This window comes from Enoplosus armatus, chromosome 11, assembly GCF_043641665.1.
Source record: "Enoplosus armatus isolate fEnoArm2 chromosome 11, fEnoArm2.hap1, whole genome shotgun sequence".
Classification (NCBI taxonomy): domain Eukaryota; kingdom Metazoa; phylum Chordata; class Actinopteri; order Centrarchiformes; family Enoplosidae; genus Enoplosus; species Enoplosus armatus.
Genome location: NC_092190.1, coordinates 22,890,103 through 22,902,540, shown reverse-complemented (window position 1 = coordinate 22,902,540; position 12,438 = coordinate 22,890,103).

Sequence of the window (12,438 nt, the reverse complement as noted above, 5' to 3'; positions counted from 1 at the left end):
TAGACGCCATTTTATTCATATAGGTTGTGTCCAAACTATGGCCCGTGAGTTATGTCACAATTAAAACATATATAAATGCAGTTCATGTTGTGAGTGCTAGCTGTCACTATCTCCACATGGGAATACCAGTCGCAGGCAGCACGCTGCACCAAGCTGTTTACAGCCTCCAACATCTACATGTGTAAATGCAGGATTTAAATTCCCACAAACGTAGGCAGTTTACAATGGTTTCTTGGTTGAGTTAATACTGGCAATAACAAAGTTGCCTGGTGCAACATCAGGTCTAATGAGATGTGCTTTAAAGACAGTAATTTAGATTGGTTGAGACCTGAAGGGCCAATAGAAGCTCAAAAGGGTTATTGTTAAAGGCGATCATCTTGAAATCTATGCCAACACCATTCAGCGCACGTTTGTGACCGGGAGAGTCATGATCATATTTTAATATTTTGCATTTAGCCTAATGCTTCTGACTGAAAACGTACCCTTAGGCAAGGATGAACAAGAAATCATTTTACTGTCCAGACCCGGGTCTTCCAGAGTCTCCCTCCGGTAACTTCACGGTGAAGGACGAACTCCCTCACAGTCCCTCTGCATCTCCGATGTCCACAGCTGTCTGCACACGAGAAGGCGAGGGTGGTGATGAAAAGGCTTGCTGAAGAGCTCTTACCGCTGGGGTCCTCTGGAGGATATTGACCCCAGCTGCCTCCTTTCTGCCAAGGCTGGAAACTCAGAGAGGTGAGACTGATGGAAGAATGAGTGTTTCTCAAGAGCAGCTACCCAACCGTGTGTGACGCCACAAGGTCCCAGTAAGTGAGTTCGGCATATGACAGATGTGGAAACATCACAACAGTTAGTTTCAAGCTTGTTGTATGACAGTGTAACTGATCTAAAGGCACCTGGAAAACCCAACAGCCAGCTTCTCCTGGTGAGCAGGTGGTGCAGAGTGGCGTCTTTCAGCCCGTTGTTTTGGTTGCACGGCACGCAGCTTTAAAGCTGTTTTGGTTCGGTCTCTCTGCTCTCACTAACCTTGTGGGTTTGTCAGAGCTGCTTTTAGCAAAAAAGCTTTAATAAACACACTACCTGCCCCCCAGCACCAAACGGCAGACGGACAAAATCAGCAACTAGCTGGTGAACGAGCATTTAGCAGCTAAAGAGGCGTTTTTCTCAGGAGTTGGTGGGATTAAAACAGAACTAAAAGGAATATTGACCTAAACACTCCAAATGAATGCTAATGTTGCTCCATGTCTGCTGGATGTTAACTAGTTAATGCTTTGCTAGCATGTTAGCCATGTCAACTTTATAGAGCCGTAATAAGTCAAGCCGGTGTTCCTCAAAGTGTCAAAGCTGGCTAGGCTAGTTAGACTAGCTAGCTTTAGCAGGACCAGTTTAGCTTTTATTCTTTGTCATGATTAGATTTAGCAATCTTTTCTTCATTTACAAGAAACAGGTGCGACAGTAAGTTTAAGTAAGTTTAACCTTAGCTTAGCCTAGCCATGGCTATCTCGTCAGCTAGCTTTAACTTGACTCGTGCTTTACGTTAGCTGCTTTATGTCACTACAGTTCAGCGGTGGTTTTTAGCTACATTTCATAATGCAAATATTATGTGCCATTATGTGTCGTGTATATGGCAGAATGATTTTTTAATAAATGTCTGTATGCAGGACTCTTATCAAACTTTGTAAGGAATTAGTGGGATAATGAAGAGAAAACATGGAGAGAAAAAAACCTGAAATACCTTTATGAATCTACGGTAAACTCCACATCACTGACAAATATCATTGCAAAGCATTGCCAATTCAGTGCAGCATTGAGAAAGCTCCTGCAGACTTGTTTGTGAGACTCCATGTCCCTGTCGTACATGTGGAATTTCAAATGTGAAGTTGTCCGTCTGAGACAGCGCGTGGAAGGAAGGCCAACAAAAATCCAGACCCAAAACACTCACGAGGAGGAGAAAAGGGGGCAAATATATTGTAGAGTTGCAATACTCCAAAGCAACAACTGTCAGATTGATACACCGTTAAAAAAAAAAACCCAAAACAACTCTGCAGAGATCCACAAAATGCTGAAAACTCTCTCGTCACAAATATATAGTGTACTAGTGTGTACTGTATATGCTCTGCTGGCTGAGTGGGAGCAAATCAGCCCTCCCAGAAAAGTGGAGGCTGTTATAGCAGCAGATTAATGCCCGTGGATCTAGAATGAAATATTCATCAGTCACATATGGGTGTAGTGTTCAGGTGCCCATACACTTTTGGTGATGGAGTGTAGCTGTAAATGTGTCCTCTTCAGTTGTCAGAAAAATGTGAGAGATCTATGACACAATCGTCCCCATTACATCGCCAAATGGCTCCCCAGTTTTTCCTTGACTGTCCGTTTGCTCCTTGGAGATCTGTTATTAAAGTCTTGTTTTCAACATTTCGATCTCTTCGGTGTGAATGACGAACGAACTTGACGGCAATAGCCTCATCTAAATGGAGGGGGAGTGTCGCCCCTGTGCAGGTAATCACTTCTTACTGAAAGTCAAACAATACAACACAGCACCAGATGGAAATCTGCATTTAAATAGTGTTATCCTCCTGACAGGAAGTCAATTCTGGAAAAAAAAAACAAGCTTGCACATGGGCAAGGACGAATCAAGCCTCTGACATCCACATTTAACTTGATCTTGTAAGTGTTTGTAAATTATTTCTTTAGATGGAAATATATTCACTGTGTTTGGGGATGGGTAAATGTCTTTGCCTCCTCTAAGAATACTTTGCGCATGAAGTTCTTCATTTGTCCAACAGATGTCACCATCTCTGCATCTCCTGGATTTTTCTTTCTTCCTTCTCAACTGTTTAGACTTTTGCACCTTTGCATCAACATGCAACCTAATGGCAAGCAGTTCCTTTGGGTCCATAAGCTACATGGTAAGCAGCAAGATGCACACGTGGCTCAGTGACTGTAAAGACATCCGCTGAGTGTCTTCATACTGTATGTTTTCATAAGCTCCTCTTTTTTTGCAGCAGCAGTGTAGGTGAAAGGTCTCGGGAGTGGGAGGAATTAATGTCCAGACCAGCACAGTGTGCAAAATGATGTGCAGCCAGCATCTAAAGAGACTGCAAGAAGGTTAAATACTGATATGTCACAGGAAGCAAATCGATTTGACAAGGCATTTCCTTTTGGAACCTAAATTGCCGTCGCTTTCACTCCGCACAGCCAATGTCCTGATTCATTTGAGGGCTAATGACACATATACTGCAATGATTGCTGGTCCTTGTGCTTCATACTGGAAAGTAATATCGTTTTATCTTCAATAACAGGCCAGAAATCAGATGTCGGCTTACTTGAGTGAGTGCCAATCACAGGAAGAAGGCTGACACGCTTTGTGAACTTTGGCTGCTGTAATATCAAGACATACATCAAGCTACAGACGGCTGGGTGTTTCTGCTTTTCTGCTGATGCAGACTACAGACGGCACAATATGCAATGCAATATGAGTGACAACGAATAAAATATACATATGTAACAAAAGCCAGAAGGTCGCTGCGCTGAACAGCAATGTCCTCATACTACATAGCATCATTTGCATACAGGCTTATCGCCCCCCGTCGTTTGGTGTAAAGAGCAGCCAAGGTGTGACTGTAAGCGACATGTTGGAAAGGTCACATTATTTAGAAACAGAAAGAAAGGGCACAGCAACAAGGTACTTGCAAGGCTTCAGTACCTTGCAATGTCTTCTGCTTCTTAAATATGCGGAGCTAATCTAACGCTGCCACCCACGAAGCCACCATAAAAGTGGGAATTGATTTCTATCCGCCTGATAATTTCAACATCGAGTTCCAAAAATCTTTTCCAAAGTCAAATTATTTGTACTTCTTTAAAACTATTTGCAGTGGCTTCTGCTACAGCTTACTTTTTTATCAATGCATAGACAAGTGGCTGCAATACACTTAGTGTGTATCTGGAGGACCAAAAAGTATATTCAAAGTATCTGCGGCAGATCATAGCCGACACTGGAGTATCTTGACAATTTCTGATTATGCATAACATAAACATATTGGTGACATTAGAAGAGGTTACTAGATGTTGTTTATTGGGTAATGCTTAACTTTACAGGGATGTTACTTCTTAATATATGTAACACACACTACATTACACTGTTTGGGACAATGTTGCTGTTCTGTTTCAAGTAATTTCATTTATTTTTGGGAAGTATTCCTTATACATGTTTTTATTTTTGCACGTTTAGCTGACCTGCTGTGCACTGACTAAAGGATTATATGGGTTATGCTATCCATAAGCTTGAACTGATTCATTGATAGTGTACTGATTGAACACTGTCAGGTCCTAATATTGTCGCAGTAATTTCTGAGGATATCAGCCCTCTCTTTCCCCCCCCAGTCAATGAGAAAACATAAATACCTGTATTAAATAAAACCTCTCTCTCTGTCACTAATGTGCCACTGGTTTACATGTTTGAATGTGACATTGTGCTGCGTCCTGGCTCAACATTTCTTTTTCAAATGAATGCTGCATAATGGAGCCAAGTCAATCAAAACAAACAAACACACAAACTGTAATCTGCTGATTAACAATTTGTCCCATTATGTGTAATCATGCAACTCCCAATTAGTCTAATCTGAAAGTTAAAAATCAGTCACAACGTCTCGCCATGTGCAAATACAATGGGGCTCTATCTCAGTTTGATCCATGTGCCCAAATGGATTTTAGTACATCGAAATGTTTCATTTTCCTGCCAGACCTCCGATATAAACGACCTGTCCCTAACTGTAGGAAAGCAGGAAGAGTGAAGGGAAATTGGAGTCTTTCTGTCCAGGAGAGTGAACAGACATAATGTTTTCAGGGAGCTATTTGCCAATGGTTCTCGCTCAAACTGATTTTCTGAACAGGCAGAGTGCAGCAATGCTTTGGTTGTGTTCCTCATCACTGTCTCTTGAATATTTCATGGTTATTTTATGGACCAAGCGGCTTTTGAACTAATGCCGTGGTATTTCGTTCGACATTTTTTGGGGAAAAAAAGAAACGCTTTTCATTTCTGTTGGAGAGTAAGATGAGGAGGTCGATGCCGCTCATCAGCCGTCGGCTAAATATTAAGCAAAGACTGGAAACAAGGGGAAACTGGGCTGGCCTCCTGTTTCCTCCTGTTTCCAGTCTTTGTGCTCGCTAATGCTAACCAGTTATTGGAAGTCTGTCTGCAGACTGCGATGAGTGTTTACATCGCACAGTTTGGGGAGATTATTTTACCGTACACCTTCATTTTCTTCATTTAACACCTTAATTAACCCGGTCAGACTTGTTTTTCATTATGTCGCCTTGTTTTGAGATCTCTGCGATGAACTCAATGAGAACAATATTATTATATATTATTATAATTACTGTTTATTGTCAAACAGTATGGTCTGTGCCCTAACCCACCAGTGTCATAAAGTCTCAATTCAGAGGTTGTCGCCGTTGCTTTCATTTAATAAAAACTGCATAAACAGTAAGATGTTGCATCGAGATACATTTTGCTTTATGGTTTGGGGTCTTGATAGATGGGATAAAGAGAATTTCCCTGTTTGATTTAGAGCTGAATGCTAGAAGCAAATGATTTGCACCCAAAGGCGTAAAATATTTTGTTACTTTATTAGCTGTGAATACGGAGATCCTAATTGCGCATTGAATTTACAATAACTACCAACAGCAGAGCTTTTTTATTTAGATTTAAAGGGCTTTACAGGAACGGTATCCATCAAAATTAACGTTGTCACACCACAAAGGCCTTGCTTCTGTCTGATCGTACTCTTATGTCGATTTTCCTTCAGTAAACTACAAAGAGCATGGTCAAGCCGAAGAGTGGAGGGAGGACATCAAGGTTGTTGGATTTTTGTACCATTTGGGGGCTGAACTTGGAGGAGTCAAGAAAGATAGAGTCAGGGGAGAAGAGTGGAGATAAAAGGCTGAAGTCTGAGGGTTGTATAGAAGTGGATAAGATAGTCCAGGAGGACATATCAAGGAGACAGGCAGAGATGTGGAGGGTGATAGGAGTTTGAAGGAGGGATGGATCCTCTCCTCCTGCAGCTGAGAGCAATCAGGAAGCTGGAAGAAAAGAGACCAACTCAGAGCATATCTGTCACATTCTCTTCATCACTGCCTCTTTTTCATCTTTTTACAAAGTCGTAGACAAAGCTGATGATAACGCAGATTCGACATAGCACATGACTCCTAATGTGAGCACTGCTAACCGACCCAAAACAGCACTGAGAAGAAAGTAATACTGTAAATATAAACCTAATGGTAAATCCTGATCATGCAATTGTAACCTTTTGGTTATTATTTCTAACAGTATGTTTAATTATTCTCCACAACCTGTGCAGAATCGCCAAGGTAATATCCTTGGCACAGAAAAGGCATTCGCATAAGCATGTTAATATGTCTGGCTAGTGATTGTAGGTGGGGCGGGGGCAGTTTCTGAATAGCTCCGGGAGGTAGAGTGTCAGCCCCGCTCGGTTGGCAAATGTACACATTTAGGACGTAGAGGAGCAGATGGTCAAGCTGACCTTAGCGAGCAATTCCAAAAGCTATAGCTGTGTTTTCCAAACAAAGGGCATTATGGGATGTTACACTTCAACAGCACCCATGCCAAATAGGAATATTTGTCACAGAAATAATCATTATGTGACAGTCAAAAACAGACAAGGATAGAGCTGATGTTTTTTCTTATCTCATTAAAAGACCTAAATCAGCGATGCGGTTGCCCGACTTCCCTGCTCTGTCTGTGGCACTCCGTCCCAAGCCCACTGGCTCCTGCTGAAAGTCAAAACTGGAATGTCAAAAACGCAATGGATCTAATGGCGATAACATGGCGTAAATTGCGCTTACAAATGAATGCAGCTTTAAAAAACGGGTCACATATATTGGTGGTGGCCACAACATGTAATGTAATCACATCATGTAAAAACCACTTGAAAGTCTGAAGTAACACACTGCCTCTGAAGTGGGTCACGACAGGCTGAGTGTTAATTAGCGGCATTTTGCAGCAATGAAGAGGTCTGGCAATCAGCACTTTTAGGCTTTTAAAGTAAGACCGGACAGCTAACGCCTCCCCAATTAGGCCAAGTCATCTGTATCTTAACTGCATGTTAATTGGACAAAAAAATTAAAGAACTGTTGAGCGGAACAGTCTCAAAAGCCACGGCAACGTAGTCCAGACAGGAACACAGCCTTGACTGACATATAGTATGTGTAGGGTTTTTGCTAATTGGCATGTGGCCCGCTGTGACTCACTTTTATTGCAGCGTTTGCAGTGGCGGTGTATTGACTTTCCCTATGACACGCCGTTATTTCAGCCCCCACATGTATTTGTACAATTATAAAGGTCACTAATCAGTCTAGTGACACGCGGCCATGCCCGGCCACGGCATGTTGCTGCTCCATTGTCGCATCTGGCAGATCACCGACAACAAAAGCCTTTGAGCCAGGTGACAGGTGAGGTCAGTCACATCCCTCTGCGACCACAGAGATTCCTTTGAGGATGCTGCTTACAGGTAATAAGGTGCGAGGCGAGCTGTGCCGCTGTCAGGGCGGCGGGAAGAGCAATGTCAGGCCTCGTATTTGGAGGTGGATTTTAAAGCCTGTGTGTCTCACACAGACTGGGGTTGTGATACAAGTGTCAGTGGTTCACAGGCTTGTGTTGTGGCCAGAGAGAGACGAGAGCAAGACTCCAGGCCTGATGAGCAATCTTCTCTGAGGAGCCTCCTGGACAGATTGTGAGCGGTTGATATAAAAACAACAGAGTGAGGAGGGAAAGCCGTGCAGCCCGACCTCTGTGTTACGTGAGTTGTGTTTGAAAGGACTGGCCAATTAATATCTGTTGGTCTGATAGCAGATCAGTTGTTTAAATGCCAACCATTAGCCGAATCAGCCTTTCAAAAGTCTCCGTGTCAAAGTCCTGTGCTTTGTACGCCCACCATCCACCCCTCGAGTGGTACATGTAGTACTTAGTGCTACTTAATTATGTTTCCCGAAAATGAATTGTATTTGGCAAAAACAATAGAGTAGTATAATCTGTGATTTGGAGGAGACAGAGTTGTGTCGCCGTAGTTGTGCTGATGAACTTTCACTTTTGTGCTTCTTTGTGTTTTCATACAAAACTTTTCTATTCCAAGAGTAACTTTACTCACTCTGAGTGAAAAACACCGTCCTGAGACCAATCAATATGTGGACTTCTATAGTGCTGTCCAGCTTTTTGCTTATCAGCACAAAAAAAAAGCGCCATTCAAGCTTCAGCCGAGTGAGGAATAACATTAGCTCCGTCCCTTTGTCACAATCAGATAACTTTTAACATTGAGAGCTGGATGCATTTTATCTGATTGCCGCAATGCAATTTGTGGAGATTTCTAGAAACTTTGTTGGACGGGTTGCATCCACTGGACCCACTGCCTGTAGATGTTGGTACCATTTGAGCGTGTTGTTAGGCAAGCAGTGATGTGGAAGAAGAGAGTCAGGCTGTACTGCAGAAGCTGCTGCTAGTGGTTATTGGCTACTTACTGTAAAATGTCTCTGTACTGAAGTTACCCAACTATGAATGTATTCTCAGCCTGCGAGAGGGACCACAGGTGGGCTCGCTGATGGAAAGAGCAAAAGTGTTTGCACACACAGAGGGACCAGTTTAATCAGAGAAAGCCAACGTAGAGCAACTTGTACACATTCATACATCCTCTAGTTGCACCAAGCACGCACACACAGACGCATGACATTAATGGAACATGAGTGTGATTGATGGAAGTGTTAAACGCGTTACCTGCTGTAACCCTTATCTCGAAAGACATGGGAAATTGAACACAGTTCGCCCACCTTGTTCAATCCAAACGGGTCAGGCTAGACTGCCCTTTCCCCGTTCAGGTCTAATCTCAACCTTCCTCCATGTGTGTCGCCTCGTGCAGCTCGTGGTAGATGAGAACACTGGACAAGGTTTGAACAAAAATGAGTGGTGTTCAGATGAAAGGAGATTGCTCACAGTTTGAAGGATTACTTTTAGCTGGAAGTGATGTAATTTCAATGCCAGAATTTTAAGGTACTGACAGATGCTATAGCACATTTCAAGGACATCTGTCACTTTATTGTTGGCTTCCTGCAGCTGTTCCCTTTATCTGCGCAACATTAATTATCATTAATATACCCATACATCTTATATTTACTGCAATCATTAGCATGTAGCATTTTTGACACAGCGGCAACGAGCTGCACGGTTCAATATTTAAATATTAATAATGGCTCAAATGAGTGTGAAATGTGAAAGGTGTCACTCGTAGTGACAAACCTGTAGAGAATTATGACTTGACTGCTGTTCCCCTCAGCTCCATGGAGCATTTTAGTGCCCTTTAGCAGGCAGCTGTTTCCAACGAAAAAGACCTAATAATAAACCTAATAAACCCACTGTATGCTAAAGGGACCCCTGAAAGTCGAAGATTCAGATCGTCAGTCGGACTCAGATTCTTCTGCTTCTTTTGTCAGTCAGTGTGCAGCGTGTTTCTGGGGACATTGTGGTCCCCAGAAGTAGCTGCGTAGTGAGCGCTCTTCACTTTCACACTGCTCTCCAGGGTAAAATCATTCCTCTACTTTCAAGTCATCCCGTCCACCCGGTGAAGATGTCTGCGACGGGTGCTGGGAGCTGTGGATCCGGACCCAGGGAGAGTCCGAGTGAGGTAGTTAATACGTTCTATGTATAAAGATCTATTCTCTTCAATTGTCTAATATAAAAGCACTTTTTAAAATGATTAGCATTTGTGTGTTCATTTCCCAGAGACACCAGAGAGCAAACTCTGCATTTTCCACAGATCCTCTGACTAAAAGCATACAGCTACAGTGTCTCTCTTGGATTATACTCCAAATGTTCAGAGTTAGACACAAATATATTTATTAAATGCATGAAAAGGGCAAATCTGATTGGGTCTTCTGATAAAAATAGGTGATTTTATTTCCCCATAGCTGCAGTTTCTTAGTAACTGATCCTCAGTGACCTCAGTGATCCTGTTAAAGCTGCTGGTCACTTTGTAATAATATTCAACACAAAAAAAAAATCTTCATCTCACTCCCAATTTTGTCACGGTCAGATGATCTGTCAGCTAAGTGTGAATGAACTGTTATTGGCTGAGGGGTGGATTGAATCCCGTCTCGAGGGGCAGAGCAGTAAGGCACAGCGGTTTGAGAGAGAAGGGGCAATCAATTGTGGCTTCTTGCCAGAGATATGGGCTGTTTATTCAGAGCGAGGGGAAATAAGATAGGTCCCGAGATAGGCTGGAGGAGACACAAAAACACTCTGAGGTAATCAGATTTTACCCACATTTCCATACGAGCGACCTTTTTTCAGAGAAAGGCCTCGACCTGACTCTGCAATGGGATTTTCTCATCTCAAATATTGAGTTAAACAAAGGCAGCTTTCAAATAGTTTGTAGGTTTTTTTTAATAGAGAAAATGATTAGAACCATTATAGGTAAAACATTTAGGAACTGAGCAGAATAATGGTTGGATTTACTGTAATCTGATCTGACTCCAAAAAGTAATGGTTCAAACAAAAAATAATGATGATAATAATAGATTCAGTCAGACGTATGAATAAAGTTGGTGACGGTAACGGGATCAGTTGGATCGCCGGAATTTGCTGAACTTCAATCGACCGTGCAGATGCACACGCCTGCAATGATCGAAACACATTCTGCAGCAGCTGGAGGAAATCAGGATTGCACACTCAAATCGAATTCTGCTCTGTGCCTGTACACTCACGCATTCATTTAGAGCGCTTGCGTCAGAGGTGTTCGGTTACTTAATACTAACAAAGACCTGACAGCCAATCATTTAAGGATCTGGTCAACTCTAAAAAATTAGCCCCATCCGGTAAAATGCTGGTTTAAATCAAAAGGTTACTGTTACAGGTCCATTCAGACTGATATCTTACATTTTCTATATGTATGTAATTACAGCTTTAGAGGTGTATGTGCCCTCGAGTGATTCATACCCTGTTAGCTTGCCAACGTTGCATACAAACGTCAACAGGAGTCTGGCACTGATTTCTCCAAGACAAACACAAACCAAAGTGTCCTGCAGGTCTCCGGTGGGGTTTTGGTTCGTGTTCAGTGGGACCAGCTTCTGATCATCCTGAGCACTCCCTCTAAACCCCAGCAGGTCATGGCAGGCTGCAGTGTTTACTTGTTCTCATGGCATCTTGTTTGCTTTACAGTTAATTTAATGTCGAGGGCATTTGCGTGCCTGTTTGCCCAAATGTCCATAGGAACAATATGTTAAGATTATATTGTAACTTTTACACTTTCTTAAATGACATAGAGCCTTAAGATTCAGGTTTAGAAAACCGTTATGTAAGTGTTTATCACCATTTCATGGGAAGGAAATTGTCTTAGACGTGCTCTCAGTAAAACCGACACAAAACACACAGGTGGAAAGGAAGACAACAGGAACAATAATAAAAAATAGGCATGCAAATTTGCTTAATAGCAAAGAATTGCTGTGGTAGAACTGAAAAATTATGCAAATAAAGATAGCAGGAGTCAATAAAAGTACATATGCAAATCTAGCAAGCTTGCAGTTAGACTGTTATTGCCTGTGTGAAACGGTTATTGCTGTGAAAATGAAGCTTTTCCTCATTTCTCAGTATTATCTTGGCATTTGGTTACTTGCGGGAAATACCATGGGAGCAATAAAACCCTAATTTATTACAGGAGGGCCAATAGGGGAGAAAGTGATGACACAGTGTATTTACACTAACGTGGGACAGCTTAATTGAGATATTTCATAATTAGATTTAAATATTTGCTCACTGGATGTACAGAATGCACTTCCAGGTTCAGCACGTTGTGGACGTGACAAACATACTGCTGCCGAAAAACTGTACGATGGAAATTACATTCAAGATACAAAGCTTACATGGCAACACACCCAGGCTAGGAATTGTATTTAATCAATTATGCATAAAGTGAAGTCCGTCCCAAGAGCAGCAGAGCTGTTATCATGAGACAAGCATGAGACAAGAAGGCTCATTTCAAACCAAACGTAGGCCTACGCTTTCATCCACACTTTTTCATGCGCACATGAAGCCGGATGAAACACATGAGAAGGATTCCCACGAGTAAGGAAGGAGTGTGACAAAGGGCATAAAATACATATATTTAGCCTCCTTGGAAAATGTCACTAAACAAATTCCCTTTTTTGTAAAAAGAGGAAATTGACCGTCTCTTAGTCTCTTCAGTAACTGTTGCCATGCATGTCAATCCTTCCATTCTCGCACAGTAAATGCTGTATGCAGTGTGCAATTTACGATAGTAACAGTGGTAGATTTGCTATTTATAATTTGTAGGGTCTTCATTTTCACACTGAAGTGAACAAAAGCAGGCTTCTGACTGTCACGTTTGTAGGTTAAAGTGGCGGCTACGAGATGGGCCC